At 39.6% G+C, this 22,070-nt stretch overlaps 1 long non-coding RNA gene across 2 annotated transcripts; it reads right to left on the bottom strand.

Moving 5' to 3' along the window:
* Positions 1-3,208: 3,208 nt before the first annotated feature.
* On the bottom strand, positions 3,209-8,809 carry LOC148033616 (uncharacterized). 2 transcript variants are annotated; one of them, XR_015691334.1, is made up of 3 exons: positions 5,960-8,809; positions 5,393-5,523; positions 3,209-4,694 (listed from the first exon to the last, which is right to left on the bottom strand). It is a non-coding gene; the product is annotated as an uncharacterized LOC148033616 (long non-coding RNA). The 2 variants fall into 2 exon arrangements; XR_015691333.1 differs by having other exon boundaries at positions 3,209-4,709.
* Between the last annotated feature and the right edge of the window lie 13,261 nt (positions 8,810-22,070).

Genomic DNA, 22,070 nt, shown 5'->3' on the forward strand with positions numbered 1-22,070 from the left:
ATAGTCACTAAATTAATCACCCACTTCTAATGCATACATAGTGGATAGGTAGGATACAACTTATCTCTATGCCTGAGTGAAAAATACATCTGACAATCTTTGTATGTCTTAACAAACTACAAAACATCTCCATACATTTCGTTCCACAAGTAGCATTCTTTTATGTTTGAAAAGGTTGCCCATACTCCTCTATGACATGCCATAAGCTTTCAAGAAATTCCTCCACCATCACTTATACATGAGTAGATCTATCACAAAAAACTCTCAATGGCATCCCATCTCTCTTCCTTGCATGTTTCCATAAAACAACCCATCCTTAGGGCAACAATCTATCTCTTCAATAATAAAAGCTCCAATAGAGTACTCTTTACCATAGTTTAGAGTAGTCACTACATTCCATAGCTCTCTCTTGATCTATGAATATTGCCTTCGTCTATCATTCAAGACTTTGGCTTCAAATCTCACTCCATACTTATTCCCATCTACAACATCTTGCCTTGTGGCCATCCAATTCCAATCAAACTCATATATCCACTGTAATCATTATTGGTCTACCGCATGCATAGCAATCATTTCTTAATCTTTCTCATTGCCTTGGTATGTCTTCTAGCCCAAAAGAATTTTCACCCTTTCTTGAGGGATTGATAAAGTTCATTTACACTATGAGCCAAGTGTGCAATCCAAATAATATAGAAGACATGCACCAAGAAATCTCTTTACCTCTGCTACTGATGAACAACTCTACCATCTTCTATATAGCATCAACTTTAGCAAGTGAAGGTCTTTGGCCATATGGACCACACAAATGCCCAACTCTGAGTACCTCATTCTCTCTAAACATTGACTTTTTTCGTGATAATGTCAGGTTTACTTCCTCCAATATAAAAATAATTTTCTCATAATTTCCTATATACTTTGCAATTAAAAACCTATAGGCTTGGTTATTCAATGCCTCATTCTTCCGTTCCTCTGCATAGCCTTTAATTGGCACATCATCTAGAAATGGCATCATCAATTAAGGAATACAATCTCTAAGGACCTTATTTATCCCATTCCTCATGTGAGCCATGGAATTTGTAGCTCCTTGCAATAGAGTACACATCCTGACCAAGCCCAAGGAAGTCTCCATAGTAGTCAAATCTCTACTCTCCAATGCTAAGTGGAACTAGTCATGTCCTGAGTAGCGATCCCCTAGAGAGTAAATAGCTCTACTTGCAAGGGCCTCAATAAATTCATCCACTATTTACCCAAATCCAACATTTGATGGTCACTTTATTCACAAGCTACATGTCCCAAATAAGCCTAAGAGCTCTAGTCTTGTTGGGCACTGTAAACCATTGGTTTGAATAAGATGCAGAACAAGGCTCAAGTATCTCTATTCTAATCTTCTCATTTAGTAAGTCAATGAGCTTTGATAGGTGGGCTTTGGAAATTGGAATAGGTTAAAGATTCAAAGGAATAGGAGGTACCACGAACATAATTATAGGTGGAATGATACTTATATCAACATGTCCAATTTCATGTGTGTGGAAAGAAAATGTGTTGCCATATCTCGTAAGCATATTCTCAAAACACCACTTCTCTATGGGAAGAAGAGATTTTCCATTTTCAATATTCAACTCTCTCAACGACTCAATTGAAAACATGTGTTCAATATTCTCCTGGTTCCTCAAGTTTGGCTGCCTTGCAACCCTCTTTTGCTCATCATCACTGTTTGAAGGCAATGGACTTGCCAGATGTTTTACCTTCTTATATTCACTATTTTATACTTTGTCTCAACTTAGGCTTTAGTTTTTTCTTCAAAACTTAACTATTTTTCTTACATAAAATCAACAATGATATGATACATATCCAAGGGATGCATCTGAACAAGACTAGAATCATCCTTCACTACAAGGATATAGGGGCATAACGCAACGAACAGTTGCAACACATATTAGCAGCGTGGCTATTTGCATTGCAAATAGCGATGGTACTCACAGGAAAAAAAAAGTAGGCAAAATGCGAGCACAACATTTTGCTACAACAAAGAGCGAAAGAGCGAAAGAGTGCAGCATTTTGCTACAACAAAGAGAGAAAGAGATCTTACATAGAAAATTTCTTACATAGAGAAATGTTCCCTAGTTTCTCTTACATAGAAAATTTCTTACATAGGAAATTACATTTTCTCTATGTAAGAATTTTCTCTAACTAGGCAATGTTCCATTTTTCCTATCATTTACTCTTCCTACTTATGTATATTATTAACTAGAAAATTGATAAATATTTTTTTTACCCCTATGTAGGGAATGATTGAAAGTTCCTTGTGTTATAAGACCGGCATTGGCAACAGTTGAGCTGGAGCAATCTATCTATAGCTATTATAGGAAATGCCACAAATCAAGAGAGAAATCTATCTATAGTTGTTATAACAGACCTACTATAATACTCTAAACACTTCTAAACCTGCATTTTTTGACTAATAAGACAAATCTGAAGCTTCATTCTTTTAAAGAAATGATAATTTGTCACCGCTAAAAGCATGAGAAGCACAACTAGACATCTAGATATGCCTTTTTATTGTAGTCCCAACCTCCTCCAAATAGGCTTCACAACTAGACAACTAGATATATTTCTAAAAGACAATGCAAGCTTTCTTTGGTGATGAAGGAAACTCATTATCTGCCCCCCTGGAAGGTTTCTTCATAGTTGTGTTTTATCACGCACATTGTATCTTATTGGTTTCACCTTAGCAAGAAAATAATCTAAAATTATATATTCATAGATAAAGCATGTCCTCCAAGAATGTGAAAAAAAGCATCAAAAGAAAATCATAGAATAGTAAAGCACAAACCTTGTCAAACCGACAAGATTCAAGGACACTCAAGGTGGTTGACTTGAAAGACACTAATGCAGAACCAAGATTAAAATCAATGCAAGTAAGTATTTATGTTGCAACCTTCCTTGTTGCCCAATCATTGTTCTCGAAAGCTTCATGTATGCATGGCATCAACATAGCCAAATGCTGTTGAGTGAGGGCTCCAACTTGTTACATAGGATATGCATGTTGAGATGAGCCAACTTCTCAATGCACAAATACTAAAGGAGGGGCCCTCTTCTTTATAGTAGCTAAGGATTCTGCATTGATAAAGCCAAATCTTGGTCATCTGAGATAACACTGATCAGTGATTAGTCAAATTAAAACAAGCTACCATTAAAAAAACCCTCTCTTGCAATTGCACAACCCATCTACCATAAAAGACATTAGCAAAAAATAAGCATGCAAATGAAACCACCCTTATCACATTATATATTCTACACGTTTTATTATTTATAACTCTTACTAAATATCATATGCATACAATTATAGTCTATGAATCCTACCATAATTATAAACTATACCTAGGGGTTAATAATTTCCAATTCAGCACTCTCAGAATGGCTAGAACTTGACACCAATATTGAGGGTGCTAATGCCCTACGAACCTCCATATAACTAGAAGATTCCTTTAGATTCTTTCCTATGATTGGCACCTACATTACCTCCCTTTGCCTTCCATTATATGCTTGAAATGCAGTTGCCTGAATCCTACCTACTTATAAGCCAGAACAAATAACCATAGAAGAGTTTTCATATTTATTTTACTCCCATTAGAGGGGAATAGACAAGTATATACAAAAATTCTAGAATGGCCAGCATTTGTAATTAGCAAGAAACTGTGCTGAGGACTTATCAACATATCAGTTACCAACATAAAGTTAGCATGGCAAGAAGTTTGTAGTCAGCAAGAAAATGTGCCAAGGACTTGTCAGCATTCCATAATCGGCTTACAAGCCAAAAATGGTTAAAAAGTTATACCAATGTGTGCCTCACAAGAAAAGCTATTCTGGTACTGATGGCAATTACTAACACCCCAATATCCACTTAAAGCTTCTCTAGAACCTACATCAAAACTTTAACCTAATCTTAGGACCATCTAATGGTTAATATAAAGAAGTGAACCCAACCTTGTTGGCATCTTCACTAAAACAAGAGAAGATGAGGCCTACAAAGCCTGGTTCCATTAATTGATACATTTCTTGAGTCCGCACATCTGCAAAGTTAAGCATCATCCCAATGTATTCAAAGCTTTGCATAAATTAACCTCCCTTAAGTGCAACAAACAGAGAGCATTCCCCCATGTTCATAAGTTCAACAATCACAAACAACTCAACTAAAAGAAAGCACAAGGATAAGTTCACTTACACGCATGATCACGCTAAAAGGTGGTTGCAAAAGAGAAACCCTAAAAGCATCTACAATAAAAAGCACGCTATCGTGCAGACTGCGCTTGTCCCTCTGTGTGTGAGACAAATTTCTCTGCATTCAACACCAAATTTTGCCAAGGTCTGCAACCCCAATCGCTCTTAATAAACCAGGGTCTGGCATGTCAAGGTCGACACTATCGCCATGTCTCATGTGTAGGTTGTTTACCTAGATGATGGCGGCAGCTCGAATGTCGAGGCAAAAGCACAATAGAATCTCTGCCTTTTTTTCTTCTAGTAGGTAATTGTATTAATTATGAAAAAAAGTACAAGATTACATGATTACAAGATGTAGGATGGATCTAGGCCATCATCCATAATCAAAGGGGTCATACAAACCTAAGTCAACTCTTTTTGTTTATGTTGTCCCTTGAGTTGGGGATCTAAGATAACCTCCACTTTCTCCCTATCTGCCAAGCATGGTGCTACATGTCATAAATACATGAAAATCAAGACCATGGCAAATAGATAACCAAGCAATAGCCAACCAAAAAGAGAACAAGTAAAGAAAATCACATTTTCTACCCAGTTATTACCAAAGAAAGGTTAATCAATCATGAGTTTGATAATGCATTATGTGAGTTTAGCTTGCATCCATCAACGATATGGATGGGCATGACCATGCACCTCCCTCCCCTTCCTCCTCATAGGCATAGGCTTGCATTTTCATCCCACAGTGTTGAGCACTTCACATTTACACCTATCATTTTACTTGCACTATGATTAAAATTGCACTTGCACTAACTTGCACAAGGTTAAGTCTCTAGTCCTAATTTAGCAAATTCAACAAGCATCTCCCTACCATTTTCTAAGGCTTCCATAGTGCCACAGGATTTCAATATACAAACAAATCTGTCATAATCAAGAGATAGGATGTCAAGCAACATTTGTTGTAGACAACTTCCTCTTGCTATCCATGTTCATCATATCTTGCAATGAGAAAATGCAAGAAACTGCATCATTCAAAGGCAGCCTTTCATAAAAATGGCAAGTTTACTCCAATGCTCTTTTATTGTTTCAACATATACTCCTTGACCTCTTTCCAATGACTATGTAGAGCAACATGCTTTCAAGCGAGAGACAAACATAGTAGAATCAGCACACATACCCTATGACAGCATTTGTCGAAATGCAGTCTCTGCTTATTTTCCAAGCTCATGCTCAGCATAAGTTGCAAATATTGCATTCCATGAAATCACTTCCTGAACCAGCAACCTCTTAAATATACTACGTAGTCTTCTGCAATCAAGCAACATGCCATCTACATGTGAACAACACTACCCATTTCTAAATCTTGCTTGTTGGCACAAGCTTTCAAGGTGCAAATGAATGTGACATGAGCAGAACCTATGGCCTCTAGCTGTATATTTCAAAAAGAGCTGGTAGCTTTTGCACTAAGTCCATGTGCTGCATATCCTATAATCAAAGGATTCCACGACACAATAACAATGAGCCTCAACTTGAGCTAAAAGCAAACTTAAGTCACCATATTCAGCCTGGTTATCAACTGATGATGTGACAAACGGTTATCAACTTATGACATGACAAATGGTTTCAAATAAAGCCAGAGGGGCAGACATACACCAAATCTCCTTCCCAGGAGACTTGATACAACAAGAGAAAGGTTATTTCTTTATTCTACATGCTATTAAGGAAAATATCTGTATATACACACCTAACAATCACAATTGTTTTTTGTGATGCACAAGGTTGTAGTTGTCCATGAACTGTGCTCCTCAGTACATTTCTTTGGAGGTTTCCAAGTATATCCTTCATAAAAACATAAAGTTATATACATGTCAATAAACGATTCCTCTTACATCAAATAACATGTTTATATACCACTAGACCTTGGATGAAAGGAACAAACTACACTGATCATTGACATCAATCTAGGCATAAGCCATTAGGCATCATACCTCTTTTATCTAGAATACTCTAGTCAATTTGGATCTAAACCATGATCAGCACTAGCTCTGCTCAATAGAGCTCTCAATAGATCATGATTCTGATACCTTGCACATACTGCTCAAGAATACTCAATATCATGCAAAATGCATGTATAATTATCTCTTCCACATATGCTTGACTTCAAATACTATTATGTGTTGCTAGTACTAGAGCAACAAAAGACTCTCTTTTCTACACCTGTTGTTACCACAAATTGTGTGAAATAAATTGACCTTTCCTCTGATCCCTTCAATACCCACAATGCATTACAACTAGTGAATGTTATTGAAGCAACCCGCAAAAGCACAAATACCAAACATATCTGATTTCCTCTCCTATTTTGTAGCTCCATTGTCATGATCACCTTGGATTCTCCTCACAGTCCTAGTTGCATGCAACACAAGTGTACCAAGCTCATATATTCACTATCATTTATTGCCATGCCACAGATAATTCAGAAAGAGCCAGTTTCTATAGTTCTAGTTTCAAATCCCTTTTGGTGATTAACCCATTGAAGTTAAACATAAAATAAACCAGAGAATACTATTGTTAATAAGAAACCTCAACTGGATGAGTTGTTATGCATACCGGTATGTCTATATCATCATGAAATCTTTTTCTACCTAACCAAGCCATTCATTACTTTTAGGCAGGTACCCATTTCCACACACAAACTGTTAAGTCCCAACTGATAATAGATGTGTCTCAATGTCAAACTAAGAACCATGCTAGTCTGCTGACTGTAGGGGTATAGCATGGGTGATTTGGTGGTGTTCATCATTGTCATCAGTTATTGTAGACCACGTAGCATCTAGCTGTGTCAAAAGCATTGGAGAGTTTTCTCTGGTTGTGGACCCACCAACAACAATACAATGAAGGGCGGTGCTTCCATCACTTCCACACTTCTGACATATGTTACCTCCCATAGAAGCATACAAATGGAGGACATACTTCATAGACCATTTGCAGGGCATCTTCCAAACATATCGAGAATATTTGATTCAGCTCCAAATCTGAGTAACAGTTTGACACTCTTTGTTGCATTCAATGACCCACCAACAAAGGGCTTTCCAACAGACACTCACTATCATGGGAGCAACCTAAGGGAGTGTTGTAGTGCGTCCTTCTCCAGAATGGACCCAAACTCTATACCCTATGCTAATTATGAAGTTGAGATAGAAACAATGGCTCAAGTAGATGCCAAACATAGCAATTCCTAGGCAGCAAACAATGCAGAGGATAAATAGATCAGTCTAGAGATGACTGGCAACAGAGAGATGACAGCTCAATAACAACAAGAGTGGGCTCAAAACTGAAATGTAATATTATAAAGGACTAGATGAGGAAACATAGTACTACCACACTCTTGGCAATAGTGTCGAAAGGCTATAAAGCAAGTGTAGCATATGCTACTGATAAAAACAATTTTCCATTAACCCCTGTCCACAGATTTCAGCATGTACATCTTCACCATTATCAAGTACTCCTATGGTGCCACAAGGCATCAAAATGCAAATAAAGTTGCTTGTATCTACTCCTCTTCCCGCACTTATTAAATCTGCATCACCTTGGTTCATCGTAAATAAAGAAATCATAAGCATTTTATTTCAATACTCTTAGACATCAATTACCAGGTACAACTACTCAATTGTTTTCATATATGGAAGTTTCTTCAACAATGTGATAGCAGCAATGATAGTAGGAGAAGCAATACCTATTTAAAGAGTGTCGACTAGTACACAGAGAAGGCATGCATGATCCAAGGGGGTATGAGTAGCTACACCCACACATATGCAAAGGTAGAGGCTTACCCAAGAAAGGTGGCATGTTGGCTGGCCTGGCTGGGTTACCCAGCTACCAAAAATTTTTATCGGTCTTCCTAGGGGCCTCCATCAGAGGGAAACCTCCAAAACTAGGCTCATCATCACTCAGTCTGACTGCACTAACAAGCTCATAGAAGTTGTACATCCTTTAGTGTCTATGAAGTGCTCGCATATCTACACTTCCCTGACCTGTTCTCCATTAACAGAACCTGCTCCATAATAAATATCATCTATCTTTGTCAGGATTTGATTAGCGGTGAACCCTGTTCTCTAATGGTCCCCTTCAAGGAAGGCATGCGAGACTTCTTCAGCACCATCTTCAAAACTAGCCACAACTATCCCCGTGTATAGCAAAGAGCGTCCATGTCTTGATATGTATTAGCTCTTGTAGCCGCTTCAAGGCACCTATGCACCCTAATCCACAGAATATCATGATATCCTCCTGTCATTCGTCGTCTTTGTCTTCTTCGACCGGATGATCCAGATGCGAGGCGGTAGATTCCAACAGAAAACCAGTAAAGATGCTAGTCTTCGCAGTGTCGAGGCCTCTTCGAGAGCCACCCCATGGGTGGTCGACATCCGTGAGATCAAGGCCAACACACGCATGGAGATCGAGGAGAAGAAAGAAGAACTCTGGCAGCTTGTCGAGGCGAGGTACCGTTATCTCATCAATTTGGTTGACCCCATTGTCCGCGTGAAGCTACCGTGCGCGAGAAGGTCACACAGAACGTCAACAACATGGAAGCAGGCTTTTAAACCCACATGTTCCATTAATCTATATTTTTTGTATCAATGCATTTCACAATGCCAATGTAGCGATGATTATAATTTACCCACAAGCCTTAACATAGCGATGATTATAATTTACCCACAAGCCTTAACATATAGACATGGTGTGTAGCACGCATTAGCTCTCGTTTGCGTGTATCAAATTTGACATATAGAATTGCATAGTGTGTATCAATATCATTCAATTTGGTATAAGCAATTAGGAGGGCAAAGAAATTGTTGCCGTTGGGCGAGAGACGACAGAGTCATGTTGCATATGGAGGTAGAGGCCCATTGCTGCCATAGGTCACCAAATCTAACTTCACGAGATGGGATGAGGGAGGTATACAAGGGCTTCAAGTATGTCAATGTCGAAGAGGAGTGGGGCCCGTGGCTGCCATGGGTCACCAAATCTTAACTTCACGAGATGGGATGAGGGAGGTATACAAGGGCTTCGAGTATGTCAATGTTGAAGAGGAGCGGGTCCATGATTCTAGAAGTAAGACAGAATTGAGGATCTAGCAAAATCTCAACCTTTTCTAGAAAAAACCAACTCCCCTTTAACCCATAAGGTTCATTCAAAGAGGTGGCAACATACCCTCTACTTGGTCTTGCAAAGTCAGTCTATCACATATTCACACTTCCTTATATATTACTAACTTAGAATGGGAGGTACCATCATCCATAAGAACTACAATCAAATAAATTTGCAGTTATGGCTTCAAAAAAGCAAGCTGATGGAGACTAGCCGTGTCCTTCCTTAGAAATGATTTACCTATCTAAAATTCAACATCTCTCATTGTTAAGTTCTCCTTCAAGGTGTGCATTAGAGGGATTTAACTTGTGGGTAGGTCCCTCCACATAACACTAACCTACTCCCTAAATGCTCTCCTCATGCAAGCTAGGGTGGGTCATTTTTTTCCATATCTCTCTATCACACTATTTTTTCAAAAAACCTCAAAATTTTGTAAATATTTAATACTCTAATCTCTATTAGTAAAGCAACTAAAAGTTGTGTATATATGAATTTTGAAAAGTACTTAAGATACAAATGTGCATAGTTTTCAAGTGGAGCTAGATGAGGAGCACAATAAGGTATTATGATTTCTTCCTTGGTTCATGCTAAAGGTATTTAAGGATGTGCTATGATATGGATACCTTATGAATGTTAAAAAAGCATAAAGAGGACCTTAGCACTAACATTAAGACATTCTTCCAAGTTTGACGCATCTTGCCTAAATGTGTTTATAAGAATGTATGTATTAATCCATGTAAGTAGATTGTGTGTGTGTGTGTGTGTGTGTTTTTTTTCTTGGTGGGGGCGGGGCGTGTTTCTGTTATATACTATGGTTATATGTATGTATGTGTGTGTATATGAAGAAGTCGATAATATGTGATAATGTCTATGTATGTTGTTGGGTCCACTATAAAGCCCATTGATCAATAATTTGATGCTTGCTAATCAATGAGTTGATGTTAGATAGTTTGTGTTCCAATTTTCATTCATCAAATTAGCATGTGTTTGGGATCTATTACAACCCATACATAGAGTGCATTTGAGTGTGCTTTTACTATTTTGACAAAGTGGTTTGCTAAGAAAATGTTGAGAAATCATAACTATGCATGTGTTTGTGTAATTATGTAATATGTGTGATTATATAGTCTACATTGAGGAAAGCATATGTATGTGTCTATGTGCTCAATCACATAGTGTGCAATGAGAGAAGAGGGTGTGTGTATATGAAGAAGTAAATAATTCCCAATGGTGTACACAATACTAAGTCAACTATTAAGCCTAATGATCAATGATTCAATACTAGCTAGTCTATGTTTTGACTCTCATTGATCAACCTAGCCTACTCTTGGCCTTTGTGACAACCCACAACTATAGTTCATATGCATAACATAGTATGCCTTATACTATTTTGACAGCAATTTTTGGTGAGGAGACGATAAGATATCATAATTATTAGATGAATGTTAAGGTGGAGACTATACATGTGTATCCATGCATTTACTTCTATAGAATTGTGTGTCTATGTGCCATGCCTCTGTGTGTGTATACACATGTACACATGCATGCATGAGCATACATATGTATGTACATGTGCATGCACACATGCATGCATCGGTATGAATACATTCCTATAAAATATTTTGTATGTGTATTAAAATGATGGGGCATGCCAATGCGTATATGTTTATATCCAATTTGTGTGTATATTTGTTGTGTGCTCATGCTTTTATAGAGTTGTACAATACACATATAGAGTTGTACAATACATATATTTCTGTGTGTGTGTGTGTGTGTGTGTGTGAAATTATATTTGACATAAAGATGCATGTGTGTATGTATGTCCATAATATTTGTTACATACATATGTGTATGTATGTGGATTATGTGTATAGCAATGTTTGAGTGGCGGTGTATGGATGTGTATACATGTACCTATAAATATGCACATGCATGAATGTATAGTGAAGAACACAAGTAAGGGTATGTGGCAGAATAACCCATTGCCTACTTGAAGGTACACCCATATTCAATGTAGCAATTTTATCATCTATAGATTTTCCATTTACCAAGTATTATAGGAAAAGAAATTTGTAGTCAAAGGTGAGATAATTTTATGGTCAAAGGACCTCGATTTACTAGTTATAGCTAGGACAATCCTATATTCTTAATTGACTAGAAAGAATGTACGTAATTTGCTAATTAGAAGACAATAATTTACTAGTTATAAGTAGTGAGTCTCAAAATTTCCTAGTTATCTCATTATTATTACTAGTTTTACAATAACTTACCATATAATGTTACTAGACAGGACTCTAATTTTGTAGATAGTAACTAGAAAAATGGATTTACTAGTTAGAAGAACCTCATGAAGCTGAAATTCTCTAATTATAACTAGGAAATGTTGCATCCTTACTAGTTTTATTGATCTTATTACTAGTTATAATATGAATTTGCTATATAGAAAGTAGTTTAGAGTTCCTTGTGCACCACTCAAAGCATGAGAATAGTTATAATATGAATTTGCTATATAGGAAGTAGTTTAGAGTTCCTTGTGCACCACTCAAAGCATGAGAAGCATAACAATACTCAAAAAATATAAACTTGGTGAACACAAAAATGGCCTATGATCTTGAAAGTTTGCAATCACACTAAAGCTTCAAACATTGGCATACATAATAAGGTTCACCACTAGCGACATGAGACACCTGCTTGTAATAAATAAAAATTGTAGACTTGCAAGCAAGTTTTAAATGATGTATTGATTCGAGTGAGCTTAGAGAAAGAGCATAAGAATTTGATTGTTAGTACTAAAAAATAGGATCAATATCACCATCTAAAGCATTATATAAAATGCATAAGAGGATTCATCTCTAGCAACATGAGATACCTACTTGTAGCCCAACTTTTAATATTATAGACATCAAGCAAGTACTAAATTATGTATTTATTCTAGTGAGATCATAGAAAGAACATAACAATTTGATTATTAGCATTGACTGAGAGAACTAATATCACCATCTAAAGCATGATATATGTGTAATTCCCTACTAGTATATGTGGGAAATTTAATTCCCTAGTTATATGTAGGGAATATATAAATGCATATATAGGAAATATCATCCAATTTACTACATTTCATAAAATTTCCTATATAGGGAATGATTAAAAGTTCCTTGTGCTACTCCCGTCATTGTTCAAGAAAAAGAGGAGGAAATGCATAAAGGAAGAAGAGGGCCCATCGCGAAGAGGAGATTAAGAATCCATCCTTGGGCGTTTGCGATGTTAGTACATTGCTCCATCTTGGTTTGTTCTTGTTCTTTCTTCTTTTCTTTTGTTTGTTTTTGTTGAGAATGAGGTGCATTGAGGGAGAAAGAGAGGAAATGAGAGAGGGAGGGAGGGAGAGAGGAGAATGAGTGAGAAAACACGAGGGGGTGAAGAGAAACAAAGAGAGGGTTTGTCACACAAAGAGGAGACGAACAAACCATCCTTCTCTTGGTTTGGTCTTATTCTTTTTTTTTTCTTGAGAATGAGGTGCATTGAGGGAGAAAGAGAGAAAATGAGAGAGGGAGAACAAGAAAGGAAAAGAGAGAGAGAGAGAGAGAGAGAGAGAGAGAGAGAGAGAGAGAGAGAGAATAAACATGAAAGATAACAAAGAAAGAGAGAAAGAGAGAGAGAGAGAGGGAAGAAAAAAGGAGAATGAGTGAGAAAACACGAGGGGATGGAGAGAAACAAAAAGTGGGTTTGTCACAAACAGAGAGAATAAACATGAATGATAACCAAGAAATGGAAAAAGAGAGAGAGATGGAGGGAGGGAGAGAGAGAGGAGAATGAGTAAGAAAATACGAGGGGGTGGAGAGAAACAAATAGAGGGGTAACAAAGAAAGAGAGAGAGAAATAAAGAGAAGGTGGAGAGAACATAAAAATGAAGAGTGCAAAGAAAGGTTCAAAGAAAGGGGTAGAAAACTAAGACTTTAGTTGACGTTAATTTTATTGAGTTATAAGAGAAGCAATCCCTTCTCAGACAAATTAAGAAAGAAAAAGAAAATGAGAAAAAAAGCCAATTGTTTGTCATAACATAGACAAAATGGAAACGATGATGATCATGATGTTCAAGATTGCGAGGTGTATCTTAATCAGCATATCACATGTCCTTGCTCTCAATGCAAGCTGGCAATCGGATGAAAGTGTCACTTGTCTATAGAACATATACGACACTTTGGCGAGTTTCAATCGGAGATGATTGATCAGGCGATCTCAGAATTTGAGCAAATAGTAAGAAAAATGCGTATAAATCATTTCTTATATTTGCAAACTAATTGAATATCATATACAAAAACATTAGATATTGCCCTAAAATTTATACATGGAGGTGACGTCTCATCCCAAGGAGGAATGCGCCTATTGTGGCCAATTAGAAGAATTCGTAGGCATGCGATGGATGGAGTGCCTGAGCCAATCCACCACTTGGAAGATATGACCTAGTCTATACTGTCAATACCAAAGGAGACACGTAGCCTTTCAGACTTTCCTACAATCTTGGAGCTTGAGATGGACAATGATCGATGCATTGATACCCATGGATGTCGAGACATCTTATCTGCTAAGAGAGGAAGCATCCATACTATTATATGATAGGTGCCAAGTATCTTGCTTGAAGATGCTACTTGCATTCCTAAGTATGCAAGAAAAATATTGGCGGAGTGATGTAAGCGTGACTAAGTTGTTTAAGTATCTTCTACATACGCTTCTTTGATTTCTTTTTAGCACCATTGTAAAAAAAATTATGCTTTTTCAAGGTGTTTCATGATTTTTTTTCAAGTTGCTAAAATATCATATATTATCACTTGGAAATTTTATGCCTAAGTCTCATGATGATGCACGACATGTTTTGCGAAAGCTTGGCATAGACTACCACAACATCCATGCATGTGTCAATGATTGCGCAAGGGAAAACCATCCCTCATAAAGTTCTTAGACACTTTCCACTTATCCCCCATATACGTCAGATGTTTCCTCTATCGGGCATGGTGAGCTTGATAACATGGCATGCACAAAATAGATCCACAGATGGAATCCAACAAATATCAATGGATTCACATGCATGGAGCCACATTGAATCTACCTTTCTAGGCTTTCACAAGAGCCAAGGGCTCGGTCTTGCTATGAATGGCGTGAATCCATTCGGTCTCCGCTCAACTTTTTATAGTGTGTGGCATGTAGTCCTTGTTAACTACAATATCCCATCGTGGCTTACTACGAAGAAATGGCACTTGATCCTTAGCTTACTCATTCCTGGCTGCTAAAAAGTTAAGAATATAGAAGTCTGTCTCCATCCATTAGTCAATGAGCTTAAGATTTTGTGGAAGGAGGGTCTCACTGTGGAAGATATGAGCAATTGCGATGGTCAATGGTCTGCCAATATACAAGTCATTCTCATATGGACCATGCATGACTTTCCGAGATTTGAGGAGTGCTCATGTAAGTAAGATTTCGTTCTTGTTGGTCATATCTATCATAGCTCGTTTAAGTTTGTGATCACTAAATAGAGGTGTTGGGACAGGTCTGGTTACTCAAGTTATTATGCATGTCCATTGTGTGGGCCATAGTTAGACTCCCAAAGGTCACAAACCATGAATAAGATGGTATATCAAGGACATGCCTCTTTCTTACCGGAGGATCATGAACTAAGGAAAGGTTTTCTTGGACGATCTCCAGCACGAATGAATGCCCAAAGCTAGTAGGAGTTGAAAATGGTCCACACGAAGTCGCATCCAAATGGAATGCGGCACTTCTTGGTTTTCTACCAGTTGTTGTATTGGACCCATTTATAGATAAATCATTTGTTGGATCCCATGCCTATTTTCAAGAATGTGGGCAACTCACTATGGGACCACATCACAAGAAAGAGAGACACTACAGGGGCATGAATGGATTTGAAGGAGTAGACAAGATGGAGGCGCTTTGGCCGCAATCGAGTGAATTGATGGTCATTTGCAACTACCTCACATTCCTTGGGTTTTGTCAATTAAAGAAGAGTGCATTGCGAAGTAAAGTATCAAGTTTATTCTCACTCTGATGGGTATGATGCATTCTCTCAGATCCAATTTTTCTAAAGTCGACTAACTATCATGGTTAAAATCCCATGATTGGCATAAGATATGTCAGGTTTGTATGAATGGAATGTAAGTGGCTTGCGTATTTTGCTATTTGGAGTCTAGCCGGTGTTCGTAATGCTTCTTCATTTTTGGCAGTTTATACTACCAATTGCAATCGCAAGATGCCTTACTCCAGAAATATGCGGGTTGATTTACAAGTTGTCAAATTGAGTGCAATGGATCTTATAGAAGGAGATTAAGCATCCTCTATTGGATTCACAAGGCGGGAGCAGTAGAGATGGTATGTCTCTTTGAGAAGTACCTTCCCACCAGCATGCTCACAATACAAACCCACCTTTTGGTGCATCTTGTAGATGAAGTGGAGATTGCGGGACCTATCCATACTCGATGGATGTTCTTCTTGGAGTGCTTCATGAAAACCCTTAAAGGTTTTGTGCGACAACGAGCTTGGCCAGAAGGTAGCATGATTGAAGGTTGGTTGGTGTTTGAGACCTTAGTGCATATTTCACAATGGCTACCAATGGTGGATTCAAATAATAGCATGCTACAATTGTTGAAGGATGATGATAGACTAACCGGAGATGTGGTGGTTGAAAATGGGGTAGAAAAAAAGATGGATGCTGCAATGGAGGAGAAAGTGAATCATTTTTGTATGTTGCACCATGCATCTATGGAGACGTGGCTCGCTAAGTACAAGCAAGCCAAGAAAGATTGAGAAGAAGCACAATCGAAATTTCAACGCAGTACACAACATTGACCAATTTGATATCTTGAGGGCATGGAGGAGATGCCGCAGTTTATGTCTATGTGATGGTTACATGGAGCTTGGATCGTAGCCTCTCGCGAAGGTGTGGAGGTCTTGACTGAGGAGTGGGAATTCTCAAGGGGATGTAGTCCAAAGGTGACCACATGTTTTATAAGCTGTCATATCTAGATTTTATATGTGACAACTAATCTAACCATTTCAATGTATAGTACAAAATATACAGTGCGGCATGGCCGCGCAGGTGAAATTTCCATGTGGAGCACATTGACAAAATACTCTCCATAAGGGATTATGGCGTAATGGCAAAGTTTAAACAAGAGAGCCGATGGCGAGCCACGGATCCAAACATCGTTATAGATGAGATTGAGTATTTTGAAAACTTGCAAAGTGTTATCATAGTGGATTACCATAGCTTCTCCATGATCATATTTGATGTACAGTGGTCCGAAGTGGTACTGGAAGGAACTGGGGCAACCATTCGATGAGATCCATCTGGATTTCTTAAAATAGATTTTGAAAAAAGATGGATGGATTTGCGCGACACTTTTAACTTGTTGGTCCATTATGAATAGGTTCATGAACTATTTTTTAAATTGTTATTACGACATGGTATATATCACAAATGTTGAATCTCTCTGTATGTGATTTTCTATACAAACCCCCAACAACCTCGATGGTGATATGTTGTGCCTTCAGCTCCCCAAACTGCGAGAGTGTATGATGAAAGCAATGTTCCTAGCATAGATGAGGACAGTATGTAGATGGAGAGGTTGATATTGTCAAGATTGTGGGAGAGAAGGAATGAGTCTCACTTGTAGCTTTCTTGCTTGCACAATGGGGGAATACACACATAGGTGGAGGCTGAAAACAGTTTTCCTCTTCTTAGTTGTGTAAGCCAAAAAGAACTCTCATATAAAGAAATAGAAGAACCCTATATATGGGTCTCAAACCAAACTCAACTAACTAAGGTGGCATACTAACTGAACCACGAACTAGAGTAGATAAGGATAGATGTCATCTAGCTATTATTCATGAGCGGTGTACCAACCACATCTGCAACTAACAAGTCGGTGACATAAATGCACAAGGGTCACCCTGGCATATCACGAGTGAAGCTCGTTATCTCAACACTCCCCCTCAAGCTCAATCCCAATTCCTGCACACCAAGCAGGTCTCTGAACTTGCGCAGCTTCTTTGCACCCAATGCCTTCGTAAATATGTCAGCTACATGATCCTCTATGCTGACATAAACTAGATCAATAAGACCTAGTAAAACCCTCTCCCGCACATAGTGATAATGCACCTCAATGTGCTTTGTTCTAGCATGATATACTGGGTTATTTGCCAAGTGTATACTACTCATGTTGTCACAATAAATGACAACTGGCCCATCTGTAGGCTAATGCATACCATAAAGTAGCTTATGCAACCAAGCTACCTCACATGTAGCCATTGTTGCACCCCTGTACTCAGCCTTTGTGCTTGACAAGGCAATTGTAGGCTGTTTCTTGCTGCTCCAAGTGGCTGCAGCACTTCCAAAAGAGAACACATATCCACTGGTAGATCGTCTATCAGAAATACTACAGCCCAATCAGCATCAGTGTATCCATGCAACTGTATATGAACCCTAGTCTCATAAAATAGTCCATACTGCAATGTGGACTTCACATACCTGAGTATGCGTCTAGCCGCATCTAAATGCAGTTTCCTTGGAGCCTACATAAACCAACTTACCAATCCAACAGCATAGCTCAAATCTGGCGTGGTAATAGTCATATAAATCAAACTTCCCACTATGCGTCTGTACATAGTAGGGTCTTCCAGAAGCTCACCTGCATCTGCTCAGCTTCACATTCTGCTCCAAAGGAACTGAAATAGGCTTATAGTCTATCATCCCATATTTGGACAGCATGTCCAATCCATACTACCTCTGCAAGAGCCATATCCCACTTGGTGATCTAATCACCTCAATGCCCAAGAAATAACGCAGCTCTCCCAAATCCTTCATCTCAAACTTCTACTTCAATAGCATTTTCACATGAAAGATATCTTCATCACTATCACTTGTGATAATCAAATCATCAACATAAATGACAAGCAGCATAATACCTTTCTCTGTTTTTCTCACATAAAGTGAGAAATCTGCCTTGGAAATCTGAAAGCCAATAGTTACAAGATACTGTACTATCTTGTCAGACCATGCTGTAGGTGCATACTTCAAGCCATACAAAGCTTTCTTCAACCTGCAAACAAACTCAGGATGAATAACATGCACATAGCCTGGTGGCTGCTCCATATAGACCTCTTCTTGCAAATCACCATGCAAGAAAGCATTCTTTACATCCATATGATGTAAAGACCATCCCTTTGATGCAGCCTTAGCAATGACTGCTCTTACGATTGCCATCCTGGCAACGGGACTGAATGTTTCTTCATAATCAATGCCATATGTTTGTGCATATCCTTTGACTACTAATCTTGCCTTGTATCTGTTCATAGAACCATCTGCATTGTGCTTCACCTTATAAACCCACTTACAACCAATTGCATTCTTATCTTTAGGCAAAGGTACCAATTCCCATGTAGCATTTTCTTCCAAAGCATCCATTTCTTCATCCATAGCTTTCTCCCATTTTTCTTTTCCCATGGCTTGCTCAAAAGAAGTGGGTTCTGGTTCCTGTATCACTTTGACTATATAGGCATAGTGAATGGCTGTAAATCCATCATATTTCAGCCTATCCACAGGATACCTAGCTCTGGTAGACCTACGCAAAGTAGACTCACTTCCAGGTGCTCTCAAAACATCCCTGGTCTTCCTTACTGTTAACCCCAATACGAGGAAAGCAAAAGGAAGTGGAAAGGACGCAGGGCAAAGGCAGAAAAAAGGTAGCCCGACTGAAGAAAGAAAATGAGAAAAGGTCAAAAGCGCAAGGGAAATCTTAAAAGTTCAAGGCAAAGGCAAAAGGGGAAAGGCGCATTTTAAAATAAAAAGGCGCACCCTGAAATCTTGTAAAAGAGCGTTGGGCTCTCACCCGTGCAATTTGTAAATGTAGACGGGCGGTGGACAAGAAGCTAGGCAGATAGAAGGACAATGGGAAAAAGGGCCTAGGCTATGGCCGGCCATGTAAAAAGGGGAAAAGGGGATGACCGCCCAAAAGGGATTAAGGGTTTTGTATATAAAGTTGAAAAGTGAATGAGAAGCTCATTCTTGTGTGTGGCCAAAAGTGGCTCTCCTCTTCTTCTTCTTCTCCTTCTTCTTGCTTGCTTGAGCTTGTGCTTGAGAGAGGGAGTGTGGGAGTGTGAGGGAGTGAGTGTGTGAGGGTGAGGGACCGAGGAGGAGGAGCTCTCCATCTTCTCCTCTCTTCTTCTCTTCTCTTCTCTTCTCTTGTCTTGCTCGCAGACATGGAGCTTGGAGTGTGGAGCTTGAGGATGGTGCAAGTGCAAGCTTGCACTTGGATCGTGGAGCTACCGGAGTGCGCGGGAGAGGAGGTAACTCGAACGGCATCAAGGTAAGCTCACTACACCCGTAAGGTATGCATTGCGCGTCGGCTATGTGAGAGGTAGCCATTAGTGCTCGGCTTGGAGTGCTTGAATCAATAAGCGGTCCGTGGGTCTTGGCGATTGAGTGAAAGCTCCCACATTTTGGTTCCGTTTGCTGGGACACACGGATCCATCACTAGGTTGGAACTTAGAGCAAGTAGTTCAAAATTTGGCTATAAACGGTCCTCCAAATTGTGTATGGCTTTTACCGTAATGGCCCTGCGGTTCGGGGGGGGATTGCCCCCCCCCCGACCCCCGCAGAGGGGGCTCCTCCACACCTCCCCCAAGTAGGTTGGAGAGAAAACGCGCGTTGTGACATGTCCTCCAAATTGAACCCTAGTGTAGTAATGGCTCTACACGAACATGTATCCTCACTTGCAAAAGAGCAACCAAAAGCCCATACCCGAACAGAGAGAAACAGAGACCCTAGAACATCAACGGGCTAAACTAGCCATCAAGGGCAAAAAGGCCATGCCATGAGAACACAAAGACATTGTGTTCAGACCCTGTCTAGTCAGAGCAAAATGCAACTTCAGCAAGCTACAAATGCGAATATGACTAGACATGACACTCTTGACGAGAGATGTACCTTGAATAGCATTGCACTGACGATCCAAGACAGCAGTGGAGAATCCACATCTGGTCGTGCAGACGAGAACTCAAGGGCATCTGTCAGAAGGCTTAAATTTACAAGCCAAGATCCGGAAGATGAAGACATAGTATCACCTGCTTATCTTAGGGTCAAACTCACCGCGAAAAGAGAGCATATTATCGATGCTCTAATTGATGAAGGAGCAGACTTTAATATCTTGACCTATGAATCATGGACCCTACTAGGACAACCGAAGCTCACACCGACTAGTGCAACCCTTAGCCCTTATGGGGGACATCCACAAGCACTCATAGGGAAGTGCAAAATCCTTGCGACAATTGAAACAGAAAGCTTGCCTATCCTATTTCATGTTCCTCCAAATAATGCTAGCTGCGGGAAAGAAACCCTCCTAGGAAGACCCTTTAAAAGGGCGACCAAGTGTGAGGCCAACTATGTAGCACAGAGGATACACTTGACACTACCGGGTGTGAGGATAGTCACAACCTTTAGCAAGGGTGACCTCATCAAACCTCAAGGGAAAGGCAAGGAAGCTGCTGACGTAATAGTCAAGCCTACTAACGAGAGCAAGGACTTGTTGGAAGAGTTAATACAAGCACAGGTCGAACAACGAGAACCGGTGAGTGGGGCCAGGCCTGAAATAAGAAGGTCAAGAGACAATGCCAAGGACGGGCTTTGGACTTACAAATATCATAGAAGACCCCAAAAGAAGCCCAAGCCTTATAAACGAAGGCATCGATGGAGAGGTACCACAACGCCGCGATGGATATCCAAGGCGTTGCTATGTGCTCAAGGGTACTACGTAGGTAACCAATGGATTTGGGTACCAAAATCCCCTGCTAAACCGCCTCTATCAGTTGAAGGCCAGAGTGCCTCAAAAGCATGGCACAGGAGGAAATCTAAGAGAAACTCTAGGTCTCAAGGCAAGAAACCAGACATGATTGCTCGAAGGAAAGAACCCCAACCTGGCATGCTAAATAGATAGATGTCATACGTAGCCATTGAGCAGGCACAACAATCGTTAGTGCCCAAGGAGCCTTTGATTCCCCAAGGGGAGAACAAGCATCATAGGCACAACATTGCTCAAGGCAAGGCTGATCGCTCAACAAACCAAATGGCACAATCGTCTAATAGCCTCGAGCAAATCATTCAGCGAGTGCCAAGTCCACCTAAGAGTCCTAGATCTCCTACATCCCCTTCTTTCAAATGGACACAGGAAGCACAACAGCGGTTGTCAAGGGAAACTGCTCAATTCCAATCTCTATCTCCATCTAAGCTTCAAAATGTCCAAGAGGTGGGACATGGCTCAATCTGTAGCTCTCAACCCAAGGATATGCATGAGCAACCTAATGTGACCAGATCAACTAATGCTGGATCTACACAGATGAGTGCTCAAAGGCCAACAAAAGATACAACCACTTCTGATCGCCCTAGGGACTTGGCACCGCAATCCACCAAGGGTAGCCAGCCCACTAAACTAGCTGCTACTACTTCCAATCAGGGACCACAGCAGTCACAGCCCTTGGCTGTGACAATGCCCCTTGTGGAACGTGTCCTTAGTAGTTTACCTGTGAAGGAGGTATCACAACCAAATCCCTCGACAACTCCAGCACTTTCAAAGTGCCTAAAGCCTAGGACGGAGGAGTTAAACGCAGGGGAGTTGGTTGAAAAGCTAGACTCTTCGAAAAGAGCGGCA

Source organism: Lygodium microphyllum, chromosome 7 (genome assembly GCF_053477565.2).
Source record: "Lygodium microphyllum isolate KBCC chromosome 7, Lygodium_microphyllum_v1.1.10, whole genome shotgun sequence".
NCBI classification, from domain to species: domain Eukaryota; kingdom Viridiplantae; phylum Streptophyta; class Polypodiopsida; order Schizaeales; family Lygodiaceae; genus Lygodium; species Lygodium microphyllum.